The sequence below is a fragment of the Heptranchias perlo genome, chromosome 18 (genome assembly GCF_035084215.1).
Source record: "Heptranchias perlo isolate sHepPer1 chromosome 18, sHepPer1.hap1, whole genome shotgun sequence".
In the NCBI taxonomy this organism is placed as follows: domain Eukaryota; kingdom Metazoa; phylum Chordata; class Chondrichthyes; order Hexanchiformes; family Hexanchidae; genus Heptranchias; species Heptranchias perlo.
Window position 1 is genome coordinate 12616160 of NC_090342.1, and position 19915 is coordinate 12636074.

Genomic DNA, 19915 nt, shown 5'->3' on the forward strand with positions numbered 1-19915 from the left:
TACTTTCACCACATGGACTGTAGCAGTTCAAGAAGAAGTCCCAGCATCACCTTCTCAATGCCAACTAGGGATGGGTAATAAATGCTGGCCTTGCTAGCGATGCCCACATCCTGAGAATGAATAATAAAAAAAAAGATTCCTGCTAGCATTACAATCTTTTTATCAATCGCAAATCCACATTTGCACCTTTTGGCTTCACGGGCCCAAATATTGAGCAGAGGTCTGGGTGGAAGTCCACTGCACACAATCCTCCTTCATGGCAGCTTCAAACTATGCTTTTTCCCTTTGGCAAGCTGCATTTTTGTCTCATTCTTGGTATGTAATTTAGTATATAATAGAAAACTGGAACTATATTAGTTAAGGCTTAGCAGCTCTGTTTGTGGATCACATTTTAGTGTCTTCTGGTGGATGAATGGTCTCAATTGCTCCTCCACATTGGACTGTACATTGATTGTTTGGTCATATCTGGCTAATCAGGAGTAAGTTGTAGTCAAGCGAGTTGACAATCTCAAACCATTGAGATGTATGTGGAACTTGCGATCTCAAATGACGACTCAGAGAGGATTTTTTTTTAAAGCTGTAGCTGTCAGCTACAGCAGTCCACATGGGAAGATTTTAAAGGTCCAGGAGGTTAAATGTTTATATTAAGGATTATAAATTGTTGGCTCATGAAAAGGCTCGTCATCTCAGCTTTTAGTTATGAATTGAACTGTGCACAAAATGATAAGGTATTAAAAGACAACCCACGGGCAATGGAAAACATTAAAGAGGCTATAGGACATCCATCTGGCCTAATTGACGGCTTTTTAACTGGAGGAATTACTCTAAGACTTATCCTTAACATTTTCCACTTTTTCAAAGTCGTTATAAATTTCACAAGGCTGCTGCAGTATTTTTACTGTTATATGTTGGGATAGCCACATTCCAAAATGGCGTCTCTTGCAGTCCTAGAAAACAATCAGGTCACTGATACTAATTTTTAAAAAAACAATTGTAGATTAAAATAAAATTCATGCAAATTGTTCTGGCTGAGGTTATAGACAGTAAGTCAAATGAAGCTCTAGTGATCTTCATTATGTTTAATTTAAACTGCCAGTATGGAAAAGGCGTCCAATTGGCTCCCTTGAAGATATTGGTTCAGTCTTGAATAGAGTGAAGCAAATGGTTATATGAAATTCATAAAAGCAGCATAAAGTAACTGATACAGTGGGAGGAATTTTAACTCTTGAGGACGGGTGGGAAAGGGGCTTTAGGGGAGGAGGTTAAATTCTTAAAAATGGGAAACCCGACCTCAACCCGTCGCGAACGCACCTATTTCCGGTTTAACCGGGGCGGGTTAGGGAAGTGGGCGAGTAACCTGCTCTCGAGAGGCAGTTCGGTAATTACAATATGTTAATGAGGCTGCGTGCCACAGATTTTAGCAGCCTTTTGGATTTAATGGCTGTGGGTCGAGTTTCCCAGGATTCTGGAAACACAGCAGCTAAAGGGAGGTGAGAACTGCCGGATCCAGCAGGTAAGTACTTTTCCAGCATTGTTTGTGGGCCAGGAGGAGTAGGAGTGCTTCTCCCTGGCCCCCCCAAGCAAACCTGCCGCGATCTGCCTCCCTCCCAGCAATCGGACGAATCCCCCGCGATTGGTTGACCTCCCCACAATCTCCAGACAACCCGGCGATCTCTAGACCTCCCCCGCCGCGATCTCTTCCCCCCACGATTTGGTGTCTCCCACCCGCAATCTCTCCCCCCCGCCCCGCAATCTCTCTCTTCCCGCGATCTCTCCCTCCCTCCCTTCCTCTTCCCTGTTCCCCAGCTGCGGCCTTGTACAGCAGGCTTTCTTGCCTGGCAGCAATCAGCCTCTCAATCCGGCCAGCTGCTGGGCGGGAAACTGAGAAAAAGAAGTTCTAATGAGGTCCTAAATTCGGCAGGACGTTCGCCTTTCCCGTATTTCTGGGTTTCCTGGCCGCTGACAGGTGCCCTGGCGCCCTCCCCTTCCCCCCCCCCCCCCCGCCTCCCCCATCCCCCATAAATATCAGGGCCAGTAACTCGATATAATGTAAATAGAAAATGAGCAATTCCATAAAATAACAGGTATGGACTTTATCTTTATTCAGCAATTAAACTTCACTGAGATCTGACACAAAAATTTTGAGGTAAGTGAGCTATCATTAAAGCGGTTCACAGAGATAAAGGGCCCGAATTTAGCAGGCCTGCGGGTTCCCAGCGGGTGGTCCTCCGGGAGCGTGGTCAACACGCTCGGCGAAATTAGTGGGTTGCCCACGCGATCGTAGCAGGCAACCCACTAATAGGAATCAATTACCTGCTCCTCCGGGGTCCACGGCGCTGGCCTGCGCGTCGGTCGGGCTGCGCATGCGAAGTACGATCTGTCAGCTGGAGGCTCTCTAGTTAAAGGGGCAGTCCTCCACTGACAGATGCTGCAACCAATGGGACAAATTGCAGCATGGAGCAGCCCAGGGGGAAGGCTGCTCCCAGTTTAATGATGCCTCACCCCAGGTATCATCAGATGGGGTGAGGAGGAGGGGGAGGACACAGATCTTCCACCCGGCGGGCGGGAGGAAGCGGCCAGCCTCTGCCACCAAGAAGGCCTGGCTCGAGGTGGCAGAGGGGGTCACCTGCGCCACCAACATATCGCCCACCTGCATACAGTGCAGGAGGCGCTGCAATGACCGCAGTAGGTCAGCCGCAGTGAGAACACGAAGTCTTTCCCCTACACTCCGTCTGCCACAACACTGCCCCCACCCCACATCTCCTTCGGCACCGCCAACACTATTCTGTCACATCACCCTTCATACCCACTCACACCCCATCCTCATCTTACCTGCACCTACTCACCTCGCCAGTACTCACCCTGCCACTAACACGCAACCCACTCCTCATACAATCTCATTGCTCCATCCCATACTCACCCTCTCGTGCATCTCCCTCACGGCCAGCCTCACTCAACCTGCCACCACCTGTGCTGCAGCCACAGGGCATGCATCACATATGTGCAGTAGGCAGCGTAAGGCAAACGTGTCGTGAGCATGAAGGGGGTGCACAAGGGTGTCTGAGGGTTTGTCATGGGTGTTACCCATATTGAATTTCAGAGCAACAAACAGCACACATTATATTGACACCACCACTGCCATGTCTCCGCGAATCCTGTCCGTTGTGTCCAATAATGCCCGCTCCTGGGTATCACTATGAGGACCCACCACTGATGCCACCCATCGTGTTACTGCAGAGTAGGTGCAGGTGTATTTGCAGGGCTCGTCCGCGCAGACGACTGAGAGACATCGGCGGTGTAGCCGGCTGCACCCTGGAAGGATGCGGAGGAGAAGGTGTGGAGGGCAGTGGTGACTTTGCCAGCGACAGGTAAGCAGTTGGTGCTGGGGCCAGCCAGGAGCAGCTCGGCATGAAAGAGCCTGCAGATCTCCACGACTACATGTCGAGCGAATCTGCGCCTCCCTGTGCACTGCTGCTCGGAGAGGTCCGGGGAGCTGCGCCTCGGTCTGTGGACCCTGTGGCGAGGGTAGTGCCCTCTGCGACGCGTCTCTCTCTGCGGTAGTCCTCCCTCCTGCTGTGCAGGTGGGCGTGCAACAACACCGTGTTGGGGGGATCCACGTCTCTGCGGCAGACGGCGTGGACTGCGAGGCTGCTGGTGCTGGTCATGCTCTTCGCCCTCCGAGGGTCTCCACACACCACCCAACTGGCAGGTGTTGGTCTGAGGGGTTGTGCAGGGTAGGTGTGTGGTTCCTCGGACTGGGGCTGCGGTTTCGTGTCGGTCTGTCCTCTGGCTTGGCGGGGGGTGGTGGAGGGCAGGGGTTGCCCTATGTGACGCGGTGGCCTCCTGCGTGGGTGAGGGCTCTCCCCCGTGGAGCGCACCTTGGCACCTGCCACAGGCTGCTGGCTGCAACACGCCTGGTTGGAGGGAGACTGTTTCCCCCAGTGTGGGAAACTCACTGCCTTGAACCGAAAATCCCACACTTCCTCTTTTGACAGCTGCTTCAGCTCATTAACTGACCACAACGAGCAAGGTAAGTACTCTCAAGTGGAACCCCGCTGGCTTTAATTGCCTGCGGGATTCCCACCAGCGGGGCTTGCGCGCGCAGCCCCGCACGTCAGCGCGGTACCCGGAAGTGGCCGGGATTTCGTCGCGATCCGGTCACGTGACCGGAGATCGGGATTTTCGGGGCCACCCCGCTGGGAACCCGCCGGAAACACGATCCTAAAATCGAGCCCAAAATATATGCAAGCAAATTAAAGGCTCCATCATGGTCTCGTTACCTCAGGAACACCATGTTAAGAGTAAGAATCCATATCAAGCAGCCAAATAATATATGAGCTGCATTCACCTGGTTTCCACAAATTATGATTTTTTTTTATTTTGAATGAAATGGAGCTTGGCTTTACTTTCAATTTAAATGAACAAAATTCCTCTGATTTGTTCTGCACCATTTTAATGAATAAGAAAAGGAATGTGGTGCCTTTTTAAAAATAGTTTATTAATCGTTTTTTCATATTTGCAAGCCAAGAAATATGTTGTACTTGAATTACCATTTGAATGAAAAATAAAATTTCCTCATTCACTTCAAAGTACACAGGAGACTATAAAAAATATACATTACGGTCTAAATTCTGGTCAGTTGTATTAGAATATTTAGACTGCATGAAATTACCCAAACCAGAATAATTACTGTAAAATAGTAATTTTAAGTGCAAGCAGATGCATTAAAATGATTAATTATCATTCAGATACCCTTTTCAAGAAGTCTACATCTCCTTCAGATGAGCACAAGAATTAATTCTCAACAATCCTGTGTGACTAATCAGTGATATTTATTTATACATAGTCATTATGCCTAGAAATTTTAAATTGAAAGACATAAACATTTTAAATTCTATTTAATTTCTTGGCTTATACTTTCAAGCACTTTTTAAAAAATGACATAAATCCTATAATGCACCGTAAAGTTCAAACCTTATAATATTCGTAGGTATTAGTGGAGTCTTGAACCATTGGCAAGCGTTGACAAGGCACAGCTTCAGACTCGTATCATTCGAAAGGTTAAATGGTAGATTTGTTCATCAGATGATTTGCTCCAGTTCTACTTTAGGATAAATCTATTTGTTGCCTTTTAGGTCATTTCAAACAGTGAGATTTGGTGAGAGTCTTGTCATAGATAGGGGCCTGGAAATTCCAACAGCAACAGAAATGCACCGTGGCAAGACTTCTGCCCGCCAGTTTGTCATCTCTATGACCCTTTTCCAAGTCCCGGGGATGGGGTCATTGCCATATATGTGACAGGCACCCGCACCAGTAGTGGCACTACAGAGGCACCCGCCTAGCCGAACTGATGGGCTAGCAGAGTTGGACCTTGCCATTCCCATGCGGAGGGGGGCACAGGTCAGCCTGGTTGAAGAGCTTCAGGTTTATGTCTTTTTCCATTGAATGCCCCAGAATGATAAGCCCCAAATCCCATTTGAAATGCTTTTAGTGGGGCCCACAGAATGGCATGCATGCCTGCTGCCTGCAGGGATGTGTATCACTGGCTGAGGATGTGAAAGATGCTGTATATATCCAAGTTCTTTCTCTTTTTTCTATCCCCTGTACCAAATAGATGGCCCAATTATGAATGCCAGAAAGTTGTTAATTGTATCCATGTGATTTATATCAATTAGTGTTAATTGTATTCAGGTGCATTCATTTATAAGCTAGTTGATCTCGGATGTGGTGTTGGGTGTAATGTGGACCGCTGTGAACAAAGGCTTGGAAGCAACTGAAGGCCAGGCTCTAGCAGCCTATCCTTCACCAGCTGGCTATGCAATTTATAACAAAAGTGTTGTCTCTCAACCTGTTAGATCTTAAAGCTACCTATGCAAAACACTCAAACAAACTGACAGCTCTTTCATTGTTTACCAAGCATGACCATGCTATGGCAGGGCACACATTCAAGCTGCAACTTACAACTAAAATTCTTGTCATGTTGACTGACATGTTAAAAGGGTTTCACACAAAAAACATCTTTTTAACAATGATGGGATGCAGGATGGGCACTTGGCTGCTCTCTTGAAATTTCTATCATCTTTAACATTACTCCTCTGCTTGCGGGACAAGATGGTTCATAATAGAAGGGAGAAAATCTGCAAATTTTAGGCCACCCCCCCTAGTTGTGGGCTATTATAATCCTCTTATTATGAAAAGCCCCCCCCCTCCCCAACTCACACAATCTCATACAAATATACAATCAAATATAACACTTTGATATATAATGCAGGGATGGAAACTAAGACCAACAAAGTCCATTTTCAGGGACCAACATCCTGGTCCCAAAGTGGAAAATCTCCCCTTCCCATTAGAAAGATAATTTTGTTAATATGATAGGGTAGATAGGGAGAAACCACTTCCTCTAGTGGGGGAATCCAGAACATGGGGACATAACCTTAAAATTAGAGCTAGGCCATTCAGGGGTGATGTGAGAAAATATTTCTTCACACAAAGGGTGGTGGAAATCTGGAACTTTCTCGCCCAAAAAGCTGTTGAGGCTGGGGGTCAATTGAACATTTCACAACTGAGATTCATAGATTTTTGTTAGGCAAGGATATTAATGTTAATGGAACCATGGCAGTCAGATGGAGTTAAGATACAGATCAGGCATGATCTATTTGAATGGCAGAACAGGCTCAAGGGGTTGAATGGCCTTCTCCTATGTTCCCTTGTTTGCATTTCTGTGAAAGTTCTTCTCTTTTTTTAAATGTATTCCTTCAAGATTATAGGCTGTTTTACAGGCTAACGTACAAAGGAAGAAGCTTTCAACCCAGCTGCTTTACTTTCCTAATTGATGGGAGACTGGTCTTTAAAGTCTTCGATTCTCAGGGTCATACGTTCCAATTCGGGAACACATGGTTGTGTACTATTTTCTCACCAAATCCACAAATAAAGGAATATAATTCTTCGTGAGTGCATGAGAGAGAGTTGGAATGGAGTATTATTTTACTTTTTCATGAAATTAAAATTGCTTCTGGGATCAACACACCTTGGGGCAAGATTTCTTCACTGCACTAGGTAGCAAAATTGCAAATTTGTTTATAAAGCGTGGGTTTATCTTATATGTGGCACACAGATGAAATTCTCCCCCCCCACCCCACATCTTCAAGTAATAACCTGTGGCAAAAAGAAGAGATGTAAACTGATGGTCAAGATAATATATTCCTTCCCTAAAGTTTTGTTCCTTAGCAACGATAAGCTTGCCATCAACTTGATGGTTTCAAGAGTCTGTCAGTTGTAAATAATGCCATTAGAAATTCTATGGGAAAAATATGAAAACGAACACGAGCACAATAGCCACCTCTTCCTGATTTGACATCTGTTTCACATGTATTAATTTCTGGTTATAAAGGCAGTGATTGTAATTTGTAATGGACAACAGAATAAGATCCTAATATTGATATCTTTCACCATTCAAATGACCATTTATCCCTCTCCAAAAATAAAAGATGCATCTCTCAATGCAGGTTCATTAAATTGGGTATAAGTTGCTCGATCAGATAGAACAGAATAAAGTATCCCTCGCCTCTCCAATTAATTCTTGTTGACTATTTTAGAGGTGATAAAGCTGTTTCCAGTATGACATTACTTCTGATGGGAGATCAGAATGGCTAAAAAGACATGCATTAGTGCCAACCCAGAGTACTGACCTGTTACAGAAAGATATGGCCATAATTAAAAAAACATTAGAACCAACAACTCTGTTTACTGGAACTTTCAGAGCTAGGGCTGCCTAGTCCCCAAGCTTTGGAATTCCCTCCCTAAATCTTTCTGCCTCTCTACATCTCCTCCTTTAAGACGCTCCTTAAAGCCTACCTCTTTGACCAAACTTTTGGTCACCTGTCCTAATATCTCTTTATGTGGCTCGGTGCCAAATTTTGTTAGATAACGCTCCTGTGAAGCATCTTGGGACATTTACTACGTTAAAGGTGCTTTGGAAATGCAAGTTGTTGTTGTAGTCACCAAACCCACTAAGAAGGATGAGAACTCACTCCTTGAAGAGAGATGGCCCATCAGCTTGAAAAGTCACGTCTCAAAAATAAAGAAACAAAGATGTCTTGCATTTTCTGCAATGTTAATATTCTGGATGTGGCAGAATGAGGGAGAGTTTTTATGTTTGTAATGAGGCTAACACCAGAAAACTATTGGTAACATTCAACAGTAAATACACTATTTATTTTCCTTCATTTGGGGATTTTTCACACATTGCATTGTTACATTTTAACAAATCTCATGTACATCTGATTGCATTTTAACTAGTCTTCAGCATCATCATTGATATGTGTTTACAGTTTATTGAAGTATGTTGATGCATTAATGAATTATTCACCTCCTGTCCCAGGTGAATAATATACGGCTTGACATTTTGTCAACATCCATCACAAATAAGGTGATATATACTTCAATAGAGGTAACATTTATGCCATGCTGTGGCATATAAATAGCCTGATTGAAAGATTAGTAGTAGTTTTTTTTAAGAGGAGTGAGATTTAGGAGCTGCTTTCAATACGTTTTGCTGGAATTTAGAGCGCATTGGTGGGTTCTAATGAGTTATAGAGCAGCTATGATTGCTGTGGATAATTCATGTATTAACATACTTTGATAAACTTTCCACCATCTATGCTCTTGATAAAGACAAGTGAAAATGCAATGAGCCTTACATTAGATGGGTCTTATTACTTGTTATGTGATTGTAACATCTGCTAACGTTTGTCTTACTGTGCGGTCAATTATTCTCGACAGAGTTATTGACTTAATCTTCTCAGCAATGGAGCTAACATACATTCATCTGCCCACTGTCAAATTCTGCCTCTATCTATCAGCAGTGTTTCACTGCTTGCCCTTCAGAGGGAGGGTTAACCACTTTATCGACAGTGATGTCACCAATAAAGAAGGCAGGAATATTTCCGAAGACAATGATCATCGATGAAGATGAGAAGCAAAGCCTCGCCAAGGACACTTCCTTGAAGGGTTCCTGTATAAGTTTTGTGATATGAAGATAAGTGTTCACTTATCATTACTCAATGTTTGCTTTCTCTGAGAAGTCACGTTCTAAGTTCAACAGCTCATCATATGTGCCACAGGAGGCCAGCATCTCATTGAAGTTAGAAAGCCCTGCTGGATGCGAAGGCTCCAGAAATGTTAAGGACTACTGGTCTAACTTCAGTTAACAAAAGTGAATATAATAGATTTGGATAGAAAAGGCTTACGGATGTTCAAAACATATTTATTTAACAGGACTTTTCACTTATTGAATATTCACATATGGACCTGACTGCAATACCAATGAAATATAAAGAGAAAATTCTAGAAATTGCCAATGCCAAATTTGCAGGGCATTTTCATGACATCTTTGATATGAGGAACTCCAGCCTCCCAGCTCCATTCAGTGAAGACAGTTAAGTGTCAGGATGGCTTGACAAGACATACACCTTGCTTCCATGGATCATGTCCCCACTTTGACTGCCAGACTTGCCGGCAGAATGTCGCTATAACGAGGCCCATCTATCAAATAGAGTGGTCATTAAGAGGACTGTGGAGGTTGTGAAGGCCATGTTTCACTGTCCTGATAGATCAGGAAGGGCACTGCAGTATGCCTCCCAAGCTGGTCCCTCATATTCTGGTTGCTCGCTCTGCCCGTCATAATTTTGCTACTTAGAAAAGAATGGAAATGCAATCCCAGGAAAAGGTCGTCCTGGATGAGGATGGCCGAGGAACCTGAAACTCAGCCTCATGAGGATCAGTACTCTGAGAACTCTTCCATGCCAGCAACAAAAAAGTTCATAGGGAAATCAATAGTAACATTTTCTCCTTGCATTAAAGTGGTAAACTTTGAAATCTTTCATTGCTTCATTTCCCCTGCCTTCTTGCCAACTCCAATCATCCCATACCAAAGTATCTGTATTTCTCACCACTTTAACACATATGTTACATTACCTCAACCAGACCTCGTAAAGACCTCAGGTGCTCATCAAACAACAAAGCTAAATCAAAGTGTATCATATTTATTTAACAATAAGTACTCAAACTAACTTCTCCATCACTGTGTTTCCTCTGGGTGCCGAGACATGCTTTTCTAATACCTATCCTGGTGATGCGTCCAGGTGCCACTTGAGATCCCGTGTCACAAGAGGTTTTTGGTGCTGGATTGGTACAAAAGGCTCTTAGGTCTCAGGTGCCCTTTGGTTTCATGACTGCTAAGTCCTGGGAAGGACCTGCTGTGGGCTGCATCTCTTGTACAACTGCCTGGCCAGCCTGGTCTGACCTCCTTTAGCATTTTCAACTAGCCCTTGAAAGGCTAGGCTAGAGGCAAGACATGTACTGAAATCCTGAGAAACAGCAGTCTCATGTTGGTCATTTCCAGCCATGCCACCGGTACTGGATGCAGATTCAGGGCATCCAGGGATCAGTAGGGCAAGATTTAATGGTTTCTAGCATACCCTGAAAGCACTGAGAGTGCGTCTGCTGCATGCTGGCCCAAGTGACAGAAAGCTAGGCTGTAGGGCGCTCTCAAGCCTGTCCCAGAACTTACAAGGCTATGCTTCTGATGAGTCACTGCAATCTGATGAAACACGATCACAGACTCCAGTGAAACTGCCACATATTCCATTGATGTCTGCACTGAAGAATAAGAATTTACGATGCTGCTGCCCACATGAAGGTTGTGGAGACAGAGGAGAAGGATAAGAGGAGGCGGAGGCAGGCAGGCGCCATAGGGTATCACTTAAGACCCGACTTATGCTGCCACCCACGTTTTCAATCACCTTCTCCTCTTGGGCACCCAAAGAGCAACAGAACATGTACGTTCTTGTAGTAAGACACTCCTTGAAACAGAGCTTAACACACCACGACATCGTAGTGTATTAGGCTGTATAATATGTCTCTGTATGAGATAGTGAATGAGTGAGGAAGTAAAGATTAAAAGCAAAGAGTAATGCCAGCTGCAAGGTAGGGGGAGGCCTCTAATCTCATCTTCCTTCTAAACCATCTCTTGACTCCATGCCTAGAATCTCCAGGGCCTTCTGCTTGTAAAGGGTCAAGGGTCACGTTAGGTAATTCTTGTCTTGTCTGCAGACATTGGTTATGTTCAGTATTCTCCAACAAACTCACAGAAAAAAAAAGACATCTGTTGCAAGAAGGAATCTGAGAGAAAATGTGCATGACCAAAGTGCCCAGATCAGCAATCACTTTCAATGCACCTGTGAGCATGCAGGTATCTTGAGTTGGCAGCGTTTTTAGTGTCATCTTTGCTTGTCATCTTTAATGGGACACAGGGTAGATGTATTGTTATGACAGCAGTGTCCTTTTTAAAACCTGGGTATGCCTACATTTGGGATGTATGTCAACATATGCCACAGTGTTGAGTTTTCTGCCTCTGTAATGCTGCAAGAAGCTAAAGATGAAGTACTGTTAAGATGCATTATAGGACAACATTGTATAATGAAGCAAAATGTGAGCAGCAGCTACCTTGGCAACTTTTCTGAGATCAGAAAACTTCTTCCTCACCAGCCTCGTTGCACAGAAATAATTCTTTATGCCACAACCATCCAGGCTGCTGAGGCGGTGCTGTTGACTGCAGGGTGGCATTCAGCTCCAGAAAGGACCATCTCTTCTTTCCAGGACCTCCCACAGAAGCTTTAGAGGAGCAGTTTGAGTACTGTAACACACTCTAGCCATTTCTACCCCAGGACAGTTTTAAAAGGCACAAAGCCCATTGCCTGACACCTGCGCATTCCCAGAATACAGTGGGGTAGGAATTGGTACGTGTTGTCCACGTTTTTTGGATGTAAAATGGGCACAACGCTGACACATTTTGCAGTGGGATAGCCCGCACACAATCTGCGTGTGCGTTCGAGCCACTGCTAAATTCATCAGGCCTATTTTGTAGGCGTGCCAGGCAGCCGCCTAAAACAGCCATGTGGGCCTTTGCATATGTTAATGAGGCCTGATAGAGGAGTTCAAAACTTTGAAGGGTTTTGATAAGTAAATAGTAAAAAACTATTTCCATCAGTCAGTGAGTCAATAACTAGAAGGCATTAATTTAAGATCACCAACAAAAGAATGGAGAGAGATTAGGAGAATTTTTTTTACAAATGCAGAAGGTTGTTAGGGCATGGAACACCTGAAAGAAACAATGGTGGAAGCAAAATCCATAATGGCTTTTAAAAGGGAAATAGATAAGTATTTGGAAAAGAAAAATTTAAAAGGCAATGGGGAATGACAAAGGCAAAGATTAAGGGAATGGGACTATTTGGATAGTTCTTTCAGAGAGCCAGCACAGACACAGAGGGATGAATGGCTGCTTCTGTGCTGTAAACTTCCATGATTGTGTGGTACACTTGAAAGAGTAGAACTCAAATATTTTACTTATTAGAAATCACATTTGGAATGTGATCCATTCTGCAGACATTTTTATTCTCATGTGCGGACACTATATATTGCATTATATATTAACAGCGATTCAGCTAAGCTAGGTCCTGGCTCCATTACAGGGTCATGCTACCATAGAAGGATCAGTATAATTTGCAAACACTGCGTGCATATAAATAGCAACCGCAAATTAAGAAAATAATATTTAGCAACCCTTGTAACACGGTTTTATTAATTACATTATATATACCTGTCCTTATTAATCAAGAAACCATATTAAATATCCTTTCTGTATTACAGTGCTCCTTGCATAAGGCTTTTTGCATGACCTCCAAAGACAATGTTATAAAGAGGGTCTCACATATCTCCAAAAGGGATCCTATTGCAAACTTCATTTTGATGAGCGTTTCAGTTGTGTACTATTAAACTGTTATGAGCAACTCTTAGGAACATAGGAACAGGAGTAGCCATTCAATCCCTCGAGCCTGTTCTCACTATTTAGAACATATTCTGATCTATCTTTCTTCGGTCCAAAGTGGATGACCTCACACTTTCCCACATTGAACTTCATCTGCCACAGTTTTGCCCACTCACTTAATCTATCAATGTCCCTTTACAACTTTCTGCGCCCATCTACATTATTTACTCTGCCACCTAACTTAGTGTCATCAGCAATCTTAGATATACCGCTCTCTATTCCTTCATCCAAGTCATTTATAAATATAGCGAAAAGCTAAGGCCCCAGTGCAGGTCCCTGGGGGGCACCGTTAGTCACATCCTGCCAATTTGAGTAAATACCCATTATCACTGCTCTCTGTCTCCTATTTCCTAATCAATTCCCTATCTAAGTCAATAGGTTGCCTCCAATTTCATGCGCTCTACTTTTTGTTAACAATCTCTTATTTGGAACCTTGTCGAATGCCTTCTGGAAGTCCATATAAATAACATCCATTATCACTCCCTTATCTACCACGTTTGTTACCTCCTCAGAAAATTCAACTAGGTTCATTAAACATGACTTACCCTTTACAAATCCATGCTGGCTCTCTCTGATCAGCTCATATTTGTCCAAATGCTCAGTCACTCTATCCCTAATGACAGATTCTAGTAACTTCCCCACAACTGACATTAGACTAATAGGCCTGTAATTCCCTAGTTTATCTCTCCTACCCTTCTTAAATAATGGAGTGACATTGGCAGTTTTCCAATCCAAGGGGACAATTCCTGAATCAAAAGAGTCTTATGGGGTACTGTAACTTTAATTGATTTCCATCCTATTTACATAAAGCTGTCATGGTTATATACATTTTTAAAACTGATGAATAATTAATTGACCAAAACAGTGTGTGATTCCAGACACTTAAATAGATCATTATCCACATAAAAGTTGATTTTACAATGAAATAGGTTGCTAAGACATACATCAGAGACAGAGGAGTATATTTTGATCATTTCGAAATAAGCACTAAATTTCCCCTTTTTCCAGTCATGTTCAGCGCCTATCAATCAAAGTGATGATACTCTGCCTCTTAGATTCAATATTCTCACCTGAAAGAAAATGGCCCTTCTGACCTGCTCTGACAGTCCATTTCACTCTTTTCAAGCAGCTAACGAGCTGATTAATCGCCACTTTTGTGAGACGTTTGTAAGTCCAGCTGTTCAGGGAGGTTTCAAAGGGCTCAGGCAAACCTTTGTATTTCTTTTTGACCCTAAAAGTCTTACTGGAGAACACTTTGAAAACCAGGACGAGCTCTTTGGGTTAAAAGGGCAACACATTAATCAAGTTTCTGCCAATCTGCCTAGCTGTGGATTGCTGAGCATGTCCATGTTGGCTCAGAAACTCAAAGGACCCAGAAGGAGATTAAGGAACAGTTCTACAATTTAAGACTAACTATCAAGGTAATGTGAAAATGGACTGCAAATTTTGCATACTTTATTGTGGACAGTAAGCACAGATTTCAATGCAGCAACCTTTTACATCCACCTGAGAGAACAGACGGGGCCTCGGTTTAACATCTCATCTGAAAGATGGCACCTCTGACAGTGCAGCACTCCCTCAGCACTGCAATGAAGTGTCAGCCTAGATTATGTGCTCATGTCGCTGGAGTGGGACCTTCTGACTCAGAGTCAAGAGTGCCCCCCATTGAGCCAGGGCTGACACCTTGAGTAAAGAGGTCCTAATGAAGGCATCTCATCATATTTGCATTAGGCATGCTGCGACAATATAAGAAAGCAAATGCAGCATTACAGGAATCTTACTGAATTGGCCCCATGATAGGAGGTCTGTAGCATGGACCAGAGTAGTACCATACACAAAGAAAGCTCCAACTATTTCTTTTCAACTAACTTCAACAACCAAATTCTAGACATTAACAAGTTTTTATTTCCCCCTCTGCTTTCAAAATTTGCCTTTTAGCACTTTACCCCAGGAGGAAATTATAAAAAGAGAAAAAGAAAGAAAGAAGACTTGCATTAATATAGCAACTTTCACAACCTCAGGACCTCCCAAAGCGCTTTACAGCCAATGAAATACTTTTGAAGAGTAGTCACTGTTGTAATGTAGGAAACGCAGCAGGCAAGAAAAACACATTTTGCATTAAATTTTATGAGCACTACCAGCATTCCTCACCAGTTTACTCATTGTTTTCTTTAAATGTTTTCCACCATGAGGAAAACAAGTCTTATAGTTAAGGACCTTTAAAGTCAGTTTTTAATGCCAATTAAAGGATAAGTTTGGAGAAAAGCAGTTTTTCTTTTGAACATTATGCAAACACACAATCAACCTAAATGACAACCTAGAATTATTTGCACAGTTTATGGACACCACTTTTATGCGGCTCACCATCAGATTGTCACTTAATTTCTAGATTTTTTTTAAGGTAAAAGTAAAATTCAAGAACCTATGTTTATAGTTGTGGCTCTAGACACTTATCTGCCACCATAATGGTGGGCTATTAAACATTGTTGGAAATTTTGCACATGGGGATAATTGCGATCTTGCTTATGGTAAGCAATGCCATGGTGTGTGGCTTGAGTCAGCCTTTGATTGAAGATCCCAGTGAAGTAACTGTGTCAGTGCACTACTGTTCCTGCTCCATACTAACTAGGAATGAAAGACTGACGCTTGCTGTAGTACGAAGAACATAGTCCTCACCATAGTACCTAAAGATGATTGAGATCCCCTTACAAAAAAATCCAAATTGCACAACCTTTGTTTTCTTCCCTGCTGAAAATTCCTGTTGATATTGGTGATATTGGAAAAATTATGCTTCTCATCCACAATAAAATAAAACTACAATGCACTCTACAAGGAAAAGAAACAGCAATTCTGTTTTACCTTCCAACACTTGACTTCCAATTACTTGATGACAGGAGTCAAAAAGCTTTTCCATCTTTGCACGGGAACAGGAGACAGCTTAAAATGTCAAAAATCCTCAGAATTTTAATTACTTCCTCAGTACTTGCAAGCCATTTTTTTCCCTGGTAGATTTATTTGTTGTATAACAGATCAAGAGGAGACCTTCTTAGAAACCAATAACGGGGTAATTTTAACATAGCTCCTCTGGTGGAAAATAATGCCATCAAATCGGCCACCATTTTACATGCTGCCCAATTTTGCATTTCTTTGCTTCAATAGAAAGTAAAATCGGGTGGGCTGTAAAACTGATCCGATCCCTTCAGTTTCCCATTGGACTGGTTAGCTTAAAATTACCCCCCAAAAGCTCTTCTCAATATCACCGCATAAGGTGCTGCGATAACTCTAGGAGTTGGAGCAGAGATCAGCATGTTTAATAACAATATTTTACCATCAATTTAATAATTTACAATTAATTATTAATTCATCTGCAATTGTACCAGTGCACACGTACCGTTAGCTAGAGGGAAAGCACATATTTGCTATTGCATCAGTTTCAGTAGAACAGAACACACACTGATTATCCCTCTTCTGTTGTGGTTAATGGGACAATATATCTCCAACACCAAGGTCAAAACCTTCTTCATGTGGCATTGGTAGTAGTACGCTGAATCTGGATAATTCAGGAGGTTTTTCCTTTCTAATGCTTAGCTAATGAACCCCTTGGAGACCAGATTCATGGTAGCAATCAGCAAACAGGAAATTACTAATGACAAGAGAAATGCAAAAATGAGTCTCCAAAAATTTGAAAGGGTTTCAGTTTACATCCTCCGTTATAATTATATTTTTTCCTTCTGGAATGAAGTTGAGTGTAAATAGGTGAGGCAAAAGGATTTCGCCAGAAGCGTGTGGTACTATCAAAGGAGCCTGAAACCTGTTTATTATTCCATGTACATCAGTGCACAATTGAGTCGAACCTATGGACCTCAGGCAGATGAAGTTAAAAAAGTACAGTTGTGGTGCCTCTACTTAATATTTGATTGGTTTTGTAAGGTTGTACACAGATTTTTATTTTTGAAATGTTTGTTAATTCTATAGCTCATTCCATTTTTGATGAGACCCGTTGCCCTTGCAACCACTGCAATGATTGCTGTCTTTGTTTTCCACAGTCTTTGATTTCAGCCAAGTTACACTGAGGCCTTAGCATGAGCAGACTGTAAGAAAAAATAGATAACTCACACAGACCAACGTCAATATGATTGCAATTGTATTTTTAATATCTGGCAGATTGTGTCGGATAAGAAAAAGCATATGTAATATGAAATAGATTTGAAAAGCAGGTATTGAAATGGAAAAGGAGACACTGGGAGACAGAAAGGAAAATAGTAAATCACCGTACTTCAAAGATCAGAAACATGTAAAGTAAGCCTTCTTTTGTACTTTCAAACTAATATGTATATCAGTACAATCTTATTAATCATCTTACTATTTGTAAATAAGCAGAGAAAAATACATTTTAAATGTTCTGTGCAATGTTTGCAATACTATAAAGATCATAAAGGTAAGTGCAGATGAGGAAAGCCATTCCTCTCATCCTTCCATAAGAAATCTACATCACCCCTATCACAGCACCTGCCTCTTATTTCTTGCCTTCACTATCCTATCCACAAAAACTATTGCAGGTATTAATCACTCAGTGTGAGGAAGTGCTTCCTAGCATCAATCCTGAACTTGCCATTTCCCAGTTTGTACCTATGTCACCCTACCATTACGGATTAAATTGAAATATTCCACTTTGTATCTTATATATCTTTGTAAGAACCCCTCTCAAAATTACCGCTGATAGATTATGTGCACAGTAAAAAAGCATAGACCTTAAAATTATACTGTGAAGCTTAACATACAAACACTTTATACTTTCGTTTGAAATTCCTTAGTACCCCGTTTTAAAGTACACATTAACCTGCTTATTTTAAACTTCCATTAAAATAGAAACAAAAGAATTTCATGTATGCCAATCTTTGCACTGTGTAATTCAACATCATGAATATAATTGCAGTAACGTATGATACCTTGACTCAGCGAGCAGGAGTCCAGAGCTCCGGCCTCTGAATATTGGGTTAACATCCAGTGGGATACTCGCCTCCGATGGGAGTCAAGTGATGACCCCTCCCTATTGCATCTAGACAGTTCGCCTGATAGGGAATTGTGAGTCAGGCTAATGACTTCATTACAGAAACAACCCAGAGCATGACCTGCTAGATGTAAAGCAGTGGAAGTATTGGGCTGCCTTGTGTTCCATTAGGCACACGAAGAAAAGGAAGGACAAACAAACAAATTTGCATTTATACAGCGCCTTTTGTGACCTCAGGACGTCCCAAAGTGCTTTACAGCCACTGAAGTACTTTTGAAGTGTAGTCATTGATGTAATGTAAAAACACGGCAGCCAATTTGCGCAACAGCAAGATCCCACAAACAGCAATGTGATAATGACCAGGTGATCTTGGTGAAGGGATTAATATTGGCCCAGGACACCAATATTTATCCCTCAACCAATATCACCTGGTCATTATCACACTGCTGTTTGTGTGACCTTGCTGTGCGCAAATTGGCTGCCGTATATCCCAAAGAAGAAGAATGTATGATACTTTACCATCAACAGTGGACTGAAATTAGTTTCATGCAGAGACTAACAAAGCCCTAGTTGTTGACTTTTAGTGCACCACTCCCTCAATACTGCACTGAACTGTCAACCTGGATTATGTACTAAAGTCCTGGAGTGGGGTTTGAGCCCATGACCCTCTGACCTAGAGGTAAGAGTGCTACCACTGAGCCAAGGCTGATACCTTATATATACTGTCAAACTATACACTGACAACGACATTATCACTAGCCTGATGAGGTAGCCAAATCCTATTCTCCAGCAGACTCTGAGAAGTAGAGGTGGGGATATTGAAGCTACAACATGCCTTGTTGTTGTATAGTTCTACAAAGTTGCACGCAAAAGGACTATAATGAGTGGTGTTTCATAATAGGCTCACTCCTTCTGTGTAACCCCCCCTTCCGCCTCCACACCTGTCCATCCCCTACATCCTTCCTACCGCATTTTTCTGTTGGCCAGTCCATCTGGTCCTATCCACATGCGGGCGGGCACATGACAAAGAGATACAAATGAATGAAGATAGATTCTGCCATGTTTCCCACCATTAACACTGTTAGAGTGTTGGAGCCACACGTTAGGCCCTGGCATCCGTTGTTCAACGGTCGGCAGAGCTGGAAAAGGAGATAAGATCAGGAAAAGACCAGTGCAAGTGCACTCAGGGCACAGCCATGCACAGGCCCCAGCATAAGCGATCAAAAGTTTGTCGGTACAATTTTATTTTAAATCGGGCTGACTCCCATTGCAGCAAACCCCAGAGGCCTGCTCTAGTAAGTCAGGCATGACCTCCCAACAAAGGCTAGGGAGTCCGCCTCGTGCTGCAAATTACCCCAGGGTCAGAAATACTGCTGGGGACTGGGGGCAATGCTGAGGTTGGTGGAAGGGCTACCCCTCCTCTCACACCCCCAATTGGAACACCTCGGCCGATGTGTCTGAGCCAAATATTGTGAAGTAATTAAATTCGTGAATGAATGACCCAGCATGGTTTTGTGATCTTTTTGCTGCACCCGTGTACGTTAATCCCTCTCAATGCTGATCGACATCTTCTCCAAAACAGTTCCCCAAGTGATGTCATTGCACTTGTTCTTTAAACAAAACCGTTGCCACAACATCAACAGAATAAGAATGGTGAAACCAACTGTAATCATTTGTAACTGTTTTATGTTTTAATGGGGTGCAAATAATGACACCCTTCAGCTGTATTCTCACTTCCACTTTCTTGGTAAGAGGTAAAAGTCTGAAAATGGTAAAAGAAAATTTAAATCCTGATCGCTAACATGCATAAGATTGAAAAAAAATCCACGTTATTATACATTTGAGGCTGATCTAATGTATAGTGGTGTATTATAACCAGGCTGAAAATGTAGAGATCTAATGTAGTGGTTACATTCATTTATTTGAAATGCCACTTAAGCCTTTGAACTGCTCACTGCTGTCATAATGAAATACAACTTGTCAAGCTCCTTATCATTTTAATTGCTTTCAACAAT